This window comes from Rhagoletis zephyria, unplaced genomic scaffold, assembly GCF_001687245.7.
Source record: "Rhagoletis zephyria isolate East Lansing unplaced genomic scaffold, Rhagoletis_zephyria_1.1 Rzeph_scaffold_00500, whole genome shotgun sequence".
Lineage (NCBI taxonomy): Eukaryota > Metazoa > Arthropoda > Insecta > Diptera > Tephritidae > Rhagoletis > Rhagoletis zephyria.
In genome coordinates this window covers 146,114-162,368 of record NW_016157584.1, presented here as the reverse complement: position 1 = coordinate 162,368, position 16,255 = coordinate 146,114, and the positions used below count along the sequence as shown (strand labels likewise).

At 36.1% G+C, this 16,255-nt stretch overlaps 1 protein-coding gene across 1 annotated transcript in view; it reads left to right on the top strand.

The window, feature by feature from the left end:
• Nucleotides 1-16,255, top strand: part of toc (toucan) — a gene marked incomplete at its 5' end in the record, with an annotated part of 219,539 nt that overhangs the window by 83,226 nt on the left and 120,058 nt on the right. The gene's annotated exons all lie outside the window — the stretch shown is intronic.

Below are 16,255 nucleotides of genomic sequence, written 5' to 3'. Positions count from 1 at the left end.
GTTAAACATTCCATAACTGGCGCACTATGGGCGATTTAGAGGAAAAAATTTTCAAAATCAAATTGCGCTTTTCAGAGGTGAGATAAATCAACGTTTTTTTTCGTTTAAAGGATTTTTATTGTAGAATTAGGGAAAATTTCAAATAAATGTGACTCTGAAGATGCACAATTACAGAAATCATGGAAAGGACGAAGATTAAAAAAAAAATAAAATTTTACATGACTTGTAAATGGAATGGAACATGGAAGTATATACTTGAAAATAAGACCAATATAAATAAAATCAATGTGTTAGCGTGTTATCTCAGATCTACACCGTTAATTCGATTTTCAAAATTAAAGTGTCAAATAAGGTTTTATTTTTTTGAGTTGCCACCTGTTAAAAAATTAATTAAAATTATTCAATAAGGTTAAGGCTTTATTTCTAAACTACATGTTTAAGGGTTAAATTCAATTTTAGCGTTTTAACCATAACAGGTATAGAATAATTATTAATAACAGAATCAAATTGAATATAAAATGATATAATTAAACATATTTCAGTAACAACCCTCCTACACGTATTTCAGAAATAAAGCCTTTTCAAAACCTTTTTGACTTATACCCATATTGCATAATTTATTTAACTTACTAAATATTTTTTAACAGGTAGCAACTCTTTAAAAAAATAAAACCTTATTGCACATCTAAAGGCCAAGCTAATTTGATAGCACAATTTTAAAAATCGAATTAACGGTGTAGATCTGATGACATTAATAAAAAAATCCCTAGCGTAACATATATAGCACGCAAAACACTGGAATGGCCCCATTCATTTTATTGATATTGGTTTTATTTTAAAGTATATATAGTTCCACGTTGGCTTCATTTCATTTACGAGCCATGTTATTTTTTTTGTTTATTTTTTTTATCTTGTTTTTTAAGTCTCGTTCTTTCCATGTGTCCTGAAATTGCGCACCTTGAGATACGCATTTATTTGTAATTTTCCCTTTTTCTACAATAAAAATCCTTTGCTCGTTGGCGCAATTTGATTTTGAAAATATTTCCCCTAAATCGCCCACTGTGTGACTTCGCGTTCTCGCACACTCTGTGGTCACCCGCATTGAGGTATCTATGAATGTAGGTAAGCCTGAGAGAAAAAGCAGCGCTGCCACACCACTATGCCACACATAAACTCAATCACTGCTCAGTGGCCATTGTTGCGATAACTGTGATTGTTGTCATTTTGTTAATGTATTTTACTGTCGCATGTTATTGTTGTAATTGCATTCATTCACCTGCTCTGGCTGCAGTTTTTATTAAATTGCATACATATGCATGTTCGTACTTCTTTTACACTTTCATATATCCGCATACATATGTGTTTGTGGCACGTGCAATAGTTTAAAGATAACAGTATACCATAAAAAATTACAAACGTAAATCTAAGCTATATAATACTATTTACATATATGTCCTCGTACAATATTAACTGTTATTTTGTTTCCATGTGTGCGTAACATTAGGTAGGTACGCGAAAAAAATTGCACGCCGCAATTAAATGGCTAATTAGCTTTGTTGGCTGCATTTCAATGAATTAAATGGTCAATTATTGTTGACTGCTCTTGTATTAGGTACATACGTATGCATACATATGCATTTGCATTGCAGGTGTAATGACGCAATGTCGCGAGTAAATGGAATGAGAGCAACGCTACAAATATAATATTTTAATTGGTCAACATTACATTCATGCATTCGTCTAATGCGAATGCATTCACTACTGCAATTGCAAATTTCTATTTAAAAGTTTGAGATTTCTTAAAGTTCAGAAAAAAGTACATACATACATATGTTGTCTGTTATAAGAAGGTCATATGTTATGTGTAAATGTAACGAATATTCCGGCAACTGCAGCCAATTGGTTAATGATGAGTACTACTGGATACTCGCTGGGACTCAGCTTCTAGACCTTTGATAGGTAATATCTCAAACATCGATAGCCACTGGAAGACCTACGAAAACCCAACAGACTACCAAATACTATATAAATTTCAGTAGAGGGTTTATAGTACTAATTTCTAACAGAGAGCAATAAAGCAACTCTATTCAGTGTTACATAGAGACTAGATCAGAATGGAACAACACATTTGGCAGTGGTGTGTATAGGGAACGGAACAACGACATATGAATACAAACTTCTCTCCGCCTGCCAGACCAATGCAGGATATTTTAAGCTAGAGCTGTAAACCTTTAGATAGTCATCCTATTCGATGTTTTCGATAGTTGGCATTTAAACAGAGGAAGCTGTTGGCTGTCTTTGACTCGACGCTTTTGTATTTGCAGTCATCTCAGATGATAAGAACGCTGTGTATTGCTAGTGCACCCGCATGGCGTTAAAACACCAAAATTGAATTAAAAGTTTTAAACAGGTGGCAACTCTCATTAAAAAATATTTCAAATGTTAGTCGGTGTTGTAAGTAATCTGTATGCCCAGCCGTTACTGTGTCAAGATAAGCCTCGCAGGTGGCGACCCTTTTTAAAAGTATTGTTGAATAAAAATCTTCTTAAATTTCTTTAGTTTGACCTTGGGACACAAATTTAAATAAATTCATGAATTTAGTTGAATGTGATTTTTCAAATACATAAAGCTTAGCAATAAGTTTTGTTCAAACTTATTTCGATTCATAGCCATATTTTATTAACTAATTTAACGTATTAAAAAGAACCTTTAGGCAGGTGGAAACCCTATTCAGACACCTCAATAATATTTTAAGTGCTCCAAATAAAGATTTCTTAACACTCTTTCTTTTGACACCCACATTTTAATACTTCACATAACTCGTGTAGAATTTGGGTAAATATAACTTTTAAAACAGATGGCAACCCTCTTCAAAATATTTATTTTCAAACTTCTTATACATAACTGGTGTATAAATTAATTAAATACGACTTTTTAAACAGGTGGCAGCCTTCTTCAAAATATTTGCAAACTAAAATCTCTTACGTCTTTTGTCTTTTTGAATTTAATTTTTTTAACATGTGGCAACTCCTTTCGAAAAATAAACCTTGGTGGATAATTAAAAGTCAAGCGCTTTAATTTGACAACTCAATTTTGAAAATCGAACGACCGCTACAGATCTGAGGACATTAGCAAAAAATGCCTTCTTTTTCCGAATCTTAATCTTAATCGTGGCCAATGATCGCCAACATTCTGTACCTTCTGTCGCTTTTTCGTTTGGAAGCCTAACGAGTGTGTCGCTTTTTCGTTACATCGATGTTTGCATTTACTCACAACCGAACGCAAAAATTTGTGTGGCGCAAGGAAGCGTAAAATGATCACAAAAGCTGCTGAGGGTGAGCAGGAGAGAAATATCCACGAACATGGGATCCCCTCGCTCCTCAATCCACAAAACTGTGTGCAGGAGTTAACGTTCCTTCAAAGATAGCCGAGCTGCACTTAACTCGGAAACTGCTTACAAACTAGTCCAGCAAAGCAAGTCTCGGCCTAATTATCGCGGTAGAAATGAAGCAAATTTCCCTTAATTCTGAGTCTCCCTAGTAATCGAGAGTTTAGAGCCGATGAAACAGCTGACAAATTATAAGATTGCTGACTGTCCACTGCCCGTGGCACACACAGCTGAATCTGGGCAATGTTTTCTGTCTTTAAGAGGATGAGATAGCAAAACACATGTGCGCTTCTGCTTTACCTTAAAAGAGATTAGGGGTATTCAATACAAGAAATAAAAAAATCACTTAATAACTAAACCGTGACCTCATCTGGTGCACCAACAACTAGCTTATAATTCTCTAACTTGTTAGCTACTGCTTTTAATATGTATGTAATGGGTCTAGCTTTGAACTTTCACATGCTTAGCAGAACACCACTTTCAACTTTCTATGAAGTTTCAATACCAGGTTTTTGGTAAAAAATTCTTTACAGACCTCAATTCAAACAATACTTTGCAAATTTACATAGTAATTGAATTAAGCTAGTCATCACCGGCATTGTTTCACTATATCACCATTTGCTACTTTCATTCCATAAACCGCAAATTTTTCATGACCAGTCATTACCATGCGGTATCCGTAATAGATATAAACATGAAAATAAAATTACATACATATGTAAGTGCACACATGCATACAGTGGTGGTCAAAAGTGGATGAATGATGTTTCGTTTTTAACATTTACAATTTCCTTCAAGCTATAATTTTTTTGATATTTTTTTCGATATTTTTTTCTAAAAATATGGATCATGCTTTAATAAAAGCTATACATACAATAATTTTTATAAAATCTTTGGGTATGCAGTTAACAGGCCTATAAAATTTAGTAAAATAAGTGCAAGTTTTAAGCGGCTAAAAATCGCATTGATTTTTAATAATTTTTTTTTTGCTGACGGTTTTTGCGTTTTTTCATATAAATATTTAGAAATTTCGGAAAACTGGCCTAGACTTTTTTTATTTTTTCGGAAACGGTCTAGCGCATATTCTTCCACAAGAAATTCGTATTTATATGCAAAAAAGTGCAAAGCGCTGTCAACAAAAAAAAAAAAAATTATTAGAAATCAATGCAATTTTTTAGCCGCTCAAAACTGGCACCTATTTTACTAGAACTTTATTATACTGTTAACTGCATACCCAGAAAATTTATAAAAATTCTGGTTAAAAAACTTGAAATTTAAATAAAAATTTGTGGAACTTTTCTAAAACAAATTTTCTGTACGAAGTTTGCAAGTTTGATTTATAACGGTTATTGCCAAAGCATGAACCATGTTTTTATAGAAAAATATCAACAAAATTTTAGCTGGAAAAACATTGTAAATATTAAAGACGAAACACCATTCATCCAATTTTCACCGCCACTGTATGTATGTATATGTTTTTTACTGCCATCACATCTTTCACAAACTCACTTGCCAGTTGTTAAATTTATACAAAAAATGGCAAAGCACTATTGTAGCAATGGGGTGCAAAGTAGACGAAGCTGAGTGTACAATTCAAAGTTTATTTTGTAGTTTTATACTAAAGCTTTAGTAAATTGGGTTGTTTGATTAGCAAAGATTAGCGCAGAATTAGCTAACTAAGGTAAGTTACTAGCTCGTGCTGGTGAAGCTTATATAAATTCTTTCGACAGTCAACCTAGAGTAATGCAAATTAAGAGTAAGCAGCAATTCTATTCGGTAGTTACACACAAAAGTATATAAAGGAAGGAATGTTGTTATTGGCAACTTAGCAACTTTATTTCTCTAACTAACATTTTAATTTGGGGTCATTCCGATTCGTTACTGGATCAGGTCATGATGCCCATGGTCATTATACATTGAAGCAATTGATAGCTTACTCGCAATACTGTGGAGGCCTTAGTGAGTTCGAGCCCACCCTGCATCTATTTCACCTTATTTTGGGATCAGTTACAAAATGAGTAGCTCAAAACTATTATTCATGGATATGGCTCCACCTTGGACTACACATTCAACGACACCTCTGACAGAGCTCAACTCGTTAATCAATTCTCTACACCTATGTATATTCGTATGCATGTACATATGTATGACCGGTAATTGAGTAAGTAAATAAGTGGCATGTAGAAAGCTAACTGCTAATATATGTATGCTGGTGACTTCACATAAATTGTGTGTATGTATTTTTATGTCGAAAAAAACTAAGAACTCCCAAAGGTAACTGACCATCGAAAATTGACGAGCGTATCACAGCGTGATCGTTATAATGACCGCATTCATAAAAATGACGTTGAGGAATTGTTCGGAAATGATGATATTTTTGCAAAATGCTTTCAAAAAAGCTAATAATTACTTTTTATTATAAATTAGTTAAAATGAGTTGTAATTTTTCAAGTGAGGTCAACAGCGTCGTATCTAAATAACAACAAAAAGTAGCTGTGTTGGATTTTGTTTGGCTTCTCATTGCTAAGTACTATGCTATTTTTGCAATTCGCTACACCATCTTTCTTTGAGCACACTGTTCTGTGTTAGAGAGCGTATAAATATTGCCTTAGCATTATTTAGTTAGCTTTTCCTGCTTATTTGCTTGATACTAAATATGTATGTATGTGCGTATGCAAGTATATCGTAGCGTTGTAGCTAATTCATCACTAAATGTAGATAGTGACGAACAGAGCTTGTAGTAAGCAAGAATTGTGGATAATACATTTAAGGTACACTTAGAACTTTATGACTTTGATTTCGTAAATATTTAATTTAAATGTATGTTGGGGCTCTGCAGTTCGTTACCATCTCGATCATTTGTATCTCCTTGTTTAAATTTGTAGATGCAAATACAGCAGTTATTCTTGTATGCGTTGTCTAAGCTCCGGATTTATCAAAACAGGCTATGTTGTCCAGGGTTCAAGCTTCCTAGCGTCCAGGGTGGCTATGGCCGAGAATCCAAGACAGTGAGAAGTTGTTCTAGCCACGGACTGTTTTCGCGTTTGCCACACTTGGAGCACCAGGGCCGTCAAGAGAAAATCCGAGCCCGATAATTAATTGAGGAGCCTATCTATATTTTTTTTTAAGTAATTTAAGAAAGAAGAATCTATAAATAATAAATACGGTATTTTGGTGAAAAGTTCATTGCAACTACGTGATGCTACCTATTCTAGTAAAAGGAAACTAAAACGCGTGGCTCGGAGAATAACCGTTTCGATTCTAGTAATGTTTTTAGGCTGTGCCTAATTTTTTTTAATGTCAATTAGGCTACTCTGGCTCTCAATGAGAACCATGCTAAAAGGTCGAATTGGAAAAATTTTGTAAATATGAATTTTGAATCGTTTGTTTATATGTCTTGACATTATAGTACCTTAAAAGAGAGCCGCACAGAGTTGTCAATAACCTTACCTTTATTCTGGTTATAGAGATCGAATTAATGCGCTCAATACTTTGTATTGTTTTAGTTAAAATGCGGTCTGAGATTTAATCAAAAAGGTACCGAAATGACTAGAACATTAACTGACTGTAGTTCAGTAGTACTACAATTACTTAGGGCCTGGGTTCAATCCTTGGTCTGACATCTGGACGTGCAGAACAAATTGGAAGAAAAGCTCGGCCAAAAACTTGGCAAAAGTGTAAGATAAGCTTATTTTTTGTAGAGAAATAGAGATAACATAACTCCGCAGGTAATAAATATATACACATAAATATAAACTCCAACAATTTATTTGACGATATTAGTATAGTATAACCATTAGATATGTACATACATACATAGTAAGTTAAATAAATGCTTGCCCTTACCTTTCGTCGATTGAAACTATAGGAAAATAACGTTCATCACTTTTTAGCTCAAATGGGCTGTATAGAAGAAAGTCGTCTTCTACAAATTTTCCCTTGTTGTAAATAATCTCGACTCACTTTTAAGGCCGCTCTCCAATCTTGAGTTTAAAAAGTTACCGCAGACAAAAGAACGCCACGACCAGAGAAGTTCAAACACAATGCCCCAAATGTCCATTCCCTTGAAAAAAAAGCTGTCTTCTAAAAATCTCAAACTTATGCGAAGTGTAATTCATTCCAATAAGAATTGCTTAATGCATTCTATCTCTCCACCTAGCTTCAAAACTGGCAGCAATTTCGCGGTATTTCCAGGAGAAGCTTCACTTTAGGTTTGGAGAGCCTCATCAAACTCTGAGCTCTGTACTCATTACAAGATCCATCTGCCCAGATTTGCCAACATGTTGTGTTTAGTTACTCTGTCCTTCTCTCCAAATTGGGAGAGTAGGGATATCAGAGTTGATTGAAGAAATGGGCTAGAGTTTCTTTTACCTTCCGAAACCTCACTATATAATGGGCTCCAAAATATATTGGCCGTGTTGTTCATGTACAAATGTAGGTTAAGTCGAACTTTGATGCAGCTATGTCCTAGAAAATTTTTGGCAAATGAGTTTTTATTTCCCTTTCCGTTTTCTTTAAGGCCAAAACTACATTAAAGCCAATTTCTTCGAGTGTAAGCCACTAACTGGCTACCTATCTGTCGGCTTCTTACCAGGTGAGATTCATCGCGCAGTGGCAGTGCAATAGTAGTAGCACACAGTTGCTCGTTAACAAGTTACGCCATGCGGCAATTTAAAACAATAGAAACATATACTATACATACATACAAACCAACAGTCGCGCTCGTCGCATATAATTTAGTAAAAATAAATTAGAAGAAAATAAATAAAGCAAGCTAAGGAAAAATCAGTGAACGCAAAGCAGGGGAAAAAGTCAATGTGAAATAAAAATTTTCACATACATATATTAGTTGGTTTAGGAGTGCAAATTTGTTTGTGCATCTGTGTGCAAATAATATGTGTGAACCGAAGAAAATTTGCGCAAGTTGATTGTTTCTAGATAATGGAAAATGTTGACGGTAATGAAGGTGCTGCATACGTACATATGTATGTATGTGCATGTATGTACACAAGCAACCACATGCCTACATATGGGGTACTGGTACTTGGTTGCCATTTGAAGCCAAGTCAGGTGTTGTTGCCTTCACTGACGTTGCATTGTTTGCGAATGCAGCTACTTATTGTAAATCAACACCACTAATTGTGAGAACGAATGCAATGTGAAAATCTCAAATGTGCAAGACGACATGTGCAAGAGAGCAAAAAAGAAAAGAAAATACTAATAACAATAATAATAATGGTTTAGTAAAAACAAAAGCTCAGCACAGCAAAAGCGGGTAAAAGCATATTTAAATGTCTTCTCCATATTTCTTTGCGTGCCATGCCATGCAATTCCTCCTTGACGCGCTTGCAATAAAACACCGGAAACTCCCAGTGCCGCCAACTCGGCAACGAATGAAAGGCATTTCCGTGTGCGCTAATTTAATTTCCAATTTTAAATGAAATTTGTGTAAATAAAGCAGCTGCTGAACGATGGCAATGACAATTTAAAATTGTTTTAAAGTGCAGATAATTTGACTTTTCGCCTTTGCTGCTGGTGTTGCTGCTTTTATTGCGGCTTTTTGCATACATATACATACTGACAAATAAGTATTTACACCTGTATGCGTGCGTGTATAATTGCATTTATTCAACCGCCATGGCAACTTGTTAACACTTTTCATGTTAACAACAGTTATTCTTTGCTTTCGCACTATTTTAACCGCGCCGGCACGCCATGACAGCGACTATCCACAACTGCACTCTGCGAATTTCCGCAACAAGCACTTTACCTGCTGATTGAACACTCATACGCACCGGTGGGCCCTTATTAAAGTGTACATATGTATGTAAATACTATTTATGAACATTAGACCGTGCCCCGTTAGAAGCAAAAAAAGTTCGCTGCAGTATTTTTGGAAGTCTATTTAAATTTTTTTTTCCTTGTGGTCCAACTTATGTGCGAGTATTCATATATGACGTATGAGCAAAATAACATATGAAAAAAATTAATTTCGATATTTCGAAGTTTGTATAAGGGGCCCCGGCACATTCCATAGCAGTGAAATCTCACTTTTGTTATATCTTCGGACGCATGATTTTGAAATTTGGTGAGGACATCTATGGTAAATGTATACAAAGGAGTTTGTAAAAAAGGGCGTGGCGTGTGTAGTAAACTGAAAAAGAGTGAGTGTTTGTGCTAGGGGCGTGGCAACCCCAATAGATGTAGTACGTTCAGAGAGCTATAACCTTGGACCCATTACAAACAGACAGCTGAACGGAATGATCTGTTGTAACTACGTTCAGAGAATATAAATTTCTAAAGTAAAGCGCACTTCATTCTTCTTTAGTTACCTTAATCCACCTAACCTTAATAATGAAACAAGATTTTTAGTAAAAAAAATGATTACTAACATAAATACTGGAGTGGGATTTCCGAATAGTATTTATGCTCCTACACTGCAACAAAAAATTAAAGTATTGTTCATAAGGAGGCCTTAAATTAAATAAGAAAAATAGTTAATGTCTCCTTCAATGAAAATCTCCTTACTGTTTTATATTTTTATTTGTTTACCCCGTACGACGTCGGATACTCTACGTCATAAAATTTCTTCTTCATATTTGGCACTGTATCCGCCTAAGCGATTTTGGCCGAGTTCAATAAAGTTTCGTTTCTGTGCCAACTGACGCCAATTGGAAATGCCAAGTGAAGCTAAGTCCTTCTCCAGCTGGTCTTTCCATCGCAGTGGGGGCCTCCCTCCCTATGAGTAAGGATGATTATGCTCTTTAGTCCTTTCAACCTAAGCTAATAATGTTTACATTACAAACCATTTTTGCATCTCAATACTAATTTTGTATTGGTCAACGCAAAAGTTCTTATCAGGCGTCGCGAAGCAATCCAGGCATTTGCTAGTTACAAATAAAAATCGAAATTTCCTTCGAATCCAAATACTACCTTCGCAAAAGTTTGTTGATCTTTTTTGGCGAGCTTCAATTTACGGACATTAGGGTGGTAGGAACTGAGGTCTGGTGGCTAAGTACCAGAACGGGGTCAATGAAATTCGGAACAAAAAAATGTCTCCCTGAGCAAGAATATCCATACAACACACTTTAAGATCGAAATCCAAATGCCGAAGATATGACGAAAAATTAAAAAAATGACCCCACGGCACTGCGAATTGTTTTGTTTCTGGTACGGCCTAATGTACATACATATACACACAAGTGCCAAGTGTATTTGTTTTTGCGTGTAAGTGTGGTGAGAAAAATCGATTAAAGCAATTGTGGCGACAAAGCCACATAACCAGCACAACAAAAACTGCATTTACTCATAAAGAACAGCGCGAAAATCCAGTTAAGTGTAAAATTTCCATTGGTAAATGTCAGAATGCATTAATTCCTACAACAACGCAAATTATTACAATATTTGCTCATTATATAAGCATTCTCACAGGCTACTCATAAATATACATTTAAACAAACACATTTAAAAAACTCTTAGTGCATGCAACAGTAGCGGCGAATGCGCAGAAAATTTGCATTTAATTATAAAATTTGTCTGTTGCAATTTATGCCACTGATTGTAATGTGTATATTGGACCTGAAGTGCACTGGGCTCAAGTGGGATTATGGACCTGCTTATAATTAAATTATTAATCAGCACTTTATTAAGGATTGCAAGACAGTATTGCAATGGGGAGTGTGTGCGTGTGCTGGTAGTTGGGTAAGAGGTCACTGTAAAGTAGTGAGTACCTTGCGACATTGTTGCGGCTTGAGTTTGTCGTGTGTGTGTTTTAATCGGCTTAGGGCTGGAAGATAATATTGTTATTGGATAGACAAGGTTAGTAAGGGTAATAGATATTGAAAGTGTGCTCATGCAAGTACATAGACAGAAAGCGCAAACAGAAAGCAGTGCTCAGAACGCATGCTGTCCATTGTACTGTTATCGAGTTCCCTTTAATCGGTTCTAATCATAGACGATTTACAAATAAATCGACGCAAATTATTGGGTGTGTTCGTCTCTGAACACATCGCCTCGAAATCCTTCATTGCACCGTTTCATTCTATTCAAGGCAGGCAGAGCGAATGGAGCTTTCTTGTATGCCGATTACAGACGGTGGCTTGTGACATGAAAAGTGACCAAATAGCAATTCCCCAAGTTTTCTGCAGCTCAATCTGCTCAATGAATACAAATACACCTACTAACGACCCTCTGAAATTAAGTAAACCTCAGGTTTGTCTACCTGCAATCCCTTGAAGCATTCCAGTCCTTACACTGTTTCTGATGGTAGCTTCGATGGCGGAAGGTGGTAGTACATAGACTGCTCTGAGCCCTCTTCAGCCAATTCGTCAGATGTCTTAATATCAGGTAATTGCAAGTGACCTCACTTCCAGAATAAAACAACTCGTTATGCTTTCCAAAATAATTTATTTGCGACTTGCATTGCCGAACCAGGCTGAAATTAGTTGGAGGACTGTTGAGTGCTGCTTGAGTATCATTACAGACTCTTGCCTCTTCGCCTATTTTCGAAATAGACTGGGCTTGGAATACCGATGCTCCTTTCCCAAGATAAAATCTAAGCTTATCAACATTATGTTCGATATAGACTTAAAATCCTAAACCAGATCAGTTTTGGAGCTATCAGTAAAGATCCGTCAATGCATATGCTGCGCTCAGCACTGGGATTAAGCCACCGTTCAGCCTCAAGAAAATTAATATTATAAAATCCTCTCAACAAGGGTAATGGGGCATTGAAAATACACTCGCCACCAGAAATTTCCGTCTCGCCACACTTTAGGTGTTATTGAGAAGACACAGCAGATTAACCACGCTATTGATTGAGAGTCTGCTACACCATTCCACTAATTCATAAATGATAATGGATCCAATCAAAGGGGTGTAGATATAGTGGTTACCCGATGGTGACAGACCCCACGTTTTCTCGAAAACTGTGAACAATGTAAGACTTCCATGAGTGTCTGGCATCACGAATTAGCCTTAGATACTTAAGTAACTTTGGAAGCAATCCGATTCGTAACTCCTTTAAGTGGATGGGAATTAAATCATCCAACATAATCCTTCTAGTAAAAAACCCCATATTAGTTTTGGCTGGATTAGCGGACAGTCCATTTTTAATACGCCAAGTGTCAAACATATTTAGTTTTTTTGTGCTTGTTTCCTAACGGTAGTTTTACTTATTCTAGCAACGAGGGTCTGCTGAGCCATCTCACAGGACTTTTCTGCCTGACAGGCATTTTGATATATAGGCAGTGGTTGTGATGAAAGCGTCCCCGTTCGAATAACCAACTTAAACAGGCTCGCCGAAAATTTTAGCAAGAAGGACATCATGCTGGTATAGTCATCCTTTTCAAACTTAGGTAAGAAGGCGACGGCAACTAGTCGCCAAGATTGTGGTATAAAAGCAATTGTTGTTTTGCGTGCAGCGATAGTATTCTCAGTACATATCAATATTAGTTTTGGCCATCCAGCACTGAATAGAAAACGGCTAAGGGGCGAACCAGGCGGAGAAGCCTTATACAAACTAGCACCAAAAGTTGTCTCATCTGAGGCCTAAGTAGATGGTATCATAAATTGCACAAAAGTCAAGTACTAAAGATGCTCCCTAAAACACAGCCAATCCTCTTTTAAATTCCGCCTTAGCAAAGAGCGAAATTCCCCAAAGTGAATCTTCATTCAGGACTTTTCCGCCTAGAATTGACGGTCCTTAGCACCCTCTAGCACCCCTTAGCATCTTCTGGCCGCCACTAATGTGGGCTTAGCGTCCACATTCTATATATCAAGCCCATTACTCACTAGACAGAATGTTCTCGAAAAGCCGATCTACCTTAGCGTCGCATTTGCTGCTGCCCTAGAAGCATCGCAGCAAAGGATTAATCTAGCTTGAAACTGGTGGATACTATGATTTATGTATCTTTTCGAGCAGGTACGTTCATATTTCAGGAAATTATTTTAAACTGTGTCCACGTCAATACTTTGCCCATTCACCATTCATCATTAAGTATTTTATTATATTAACTTGCAACATTTCGCAAATTGCAAATACATATATCAAAAAAATTTCGTGTTCAATAATAATTTCGAGTGTTTTATGACTAAATAAATAGCAATAATTACCATATGGCATAGAGAAAGAAGTAAACATGCGATGGACTAACATTGTAAATGACGTGCATGCATGAATGTATGTTTGTACGTGTTGCTCCATAAATTACACACAAATAATAACAACACTCAGCACCGCAACAGATGCTGTCAACCTCATTTTTTTTGCAACGAAAAATTTGCGGGCAACTAAATATGTTTTTGTTAGCTCAATGGATTCGCTTGTTGTATTTATGTATTTATTAATAAACATGTGCATATTGCATGCCAGCCAGCCGTATGTAGTTGGTGTTGCAAATTTTCACATGTGTGCCTCTTTCGAACGCGGCCACTTAATATGCACCACTTAAAATGCGTTAACACAAAAATCACAAAAACAGCAAAAAAAACAGAAATTTACTAAATAATTTGAGTGTAAATACGCGTATGCAGTTGCTTTTAAAATGAATTGGAAATCACTAAAAAAAGCATAAGAAGTGAATTGTGTTTCGCTAGAAAGCCCATAAAAATGGTAAAGTGTAAAAGTAGTAAATGCTCTGCGCCAATTTTGCATTTATTGTTCATACATATGTACATACATACAGTTGCGGAGTAAACATTTTCTTGTGTAAATTGTAAAAATGCAAATGCAACGAAATGCATAGCAGCCGACACAAATTTGAGGCAGACAGAAACATTAAAAATTGCATTCATGCAAAAGACGCATACGCATGTGTGTCTACATATCTTTTAAACACATATGTAAGTATGTATGTATAGATGCATGCGCATTTCCTTGTGTGCGCATTTACGCATAATTTTCATCTTTAGATTTACACATATTTTTGCTCATTAATAAAGTTGAACGCATTTATGTACATACACACATATACATACATATGTATTGTGGTTTTGTGCATACATTCTTTTAAACCCATATTGTTTTTACTGGCACGCTTTTGACGTCAATACATACATATGTACAACAATAACAACAATGCGCAAAGGCAATATAAAGCTTAAGGCAATAAGCTCAATGTGTGGCGTATTCTGTGTTTGGTTGCGCTAATTTTCTATAGCCAAAAATAAATTCGCATTGCGGTTGCATAAATAAACAAAGAAGTCGTTGCACATTCCCTTGAACAAACAAATGTGCCTACATTTCCGCCGAAATGAATGCACTTTAAAATGTATGTCAAAAGAAATTTAATGGAACTCTCTGCATCTGTCCCATTGCTCGTGCACTAATTTTAGTTTTGCCGTTTATTTGTAGATAAATTATGGCAGTGAAATACGAGCTTTTGACTTTTCTGTGCGCAGTATGTACATTAAATATTCACGGACGACATTAGAGTGGGATTTTCCTAGTTTTTGATGAGAATCTTTATTTTTACGATTTGAAATTTAAGAAGATTTATTTTCAAGAAGTTTTTTTAGTACAAGTACCGTTGAAGGCTAAAACATATTATTACTAACAGCAAATGCTACTCCAGGAAAGATTTGAATTTGAAGGATGTTCTGCTTATTCATAGTATACAAATTGCTAAGAAATCTTTAACTTGGCCAAGAAGATGGGATTAGATCTTAACCTAGATAAGACGGACTTAGCATTGGCCTACAAAAAATTCAAAAGGTCCACTCGTGTTAACCTCTAAGAAAATGAAGAAGTTCTTAGAGATGTCCTTATTTCTACCGAGAGCAATAAATATTACGCTTGCTGAATGTTTTAAAACGCCGACAATTTGATGTTTGGTTTAATGAATATACATATCGACAGCTGAGTGGAAGATCGACCGATCTCCGCAGCCGGTTCGAAAATGCTCTACCTCAGAAAACTTTTCTAGAACGTCCTACTTCAGAAGCAACTTCGCGAACCATATACGAAGTACCGTTTAGATCACGGAAGGTACGGTGATCCTAGGCAGACAAGTCTTAGCTTGGTACAAGTTTCAAAGCCGCACACAATGTGCTCTGTCTGTGTAAAAAACATTCAGGTTGGAAAATGCTTTATTACCCTACAATGGCCAGTAGGAAAGTCTCTAGCAATGTTTTTTTTGTTTTTGTATTTCTGGATATATCCAGGTTATATGATTTAGCTGGTCTAGTAATGAAGATGCATGGCAGACCGATAAATTCCTGCGTAGCCTCCTTCCTGGCGAGAATATTTGCCACTTACCTGCCAAGAGTCCCAGTCCCTGTGGCCCAGTATCCAAATGTGGAAACATGGTTCCTGGATCCGATGAGTATTAAAAATTAAAACTTTCAGCTTGAGGTATTCTCGTGTACTGCCAGGGCGATAAGTGGCACCATGTTTTCAGAGTGTATTTGTCGTCAAACTTTCTATATACATATGTACATAAATATGTAGTTATATCTACCTCTGGTGTATATAGTTTAATGGCATGAACCTCAGCCTGAAATTTAAAGCTAATTAGCTACATGTTAGTGAAAAGGAATCTTCAGCTTTTTATGTTTAACACATACACTTGCACCGACGCCATGGCCAATTTCCAAGCCATGCTTTGATTGGTGGCGCTGCATAGTTTTCTTATTGAGCACCTATATTGACCTATATGGGCATTCCCATGGTGGCGCACGTGACAGTCGTACGATTTCAATGTGATACAAAAAAGGAATACCATTTGTTTTCTTTAACTTTTTTGGGCCATTGTATAGCACATAATTAGCTCTATATTTAACCGAAAAATGAAATCAATCGAACTGCTTGGTCCTAAAAGACACCTAATTCCTGCATGTATCTGGAAAATTTAAAACCTAAATTTAACG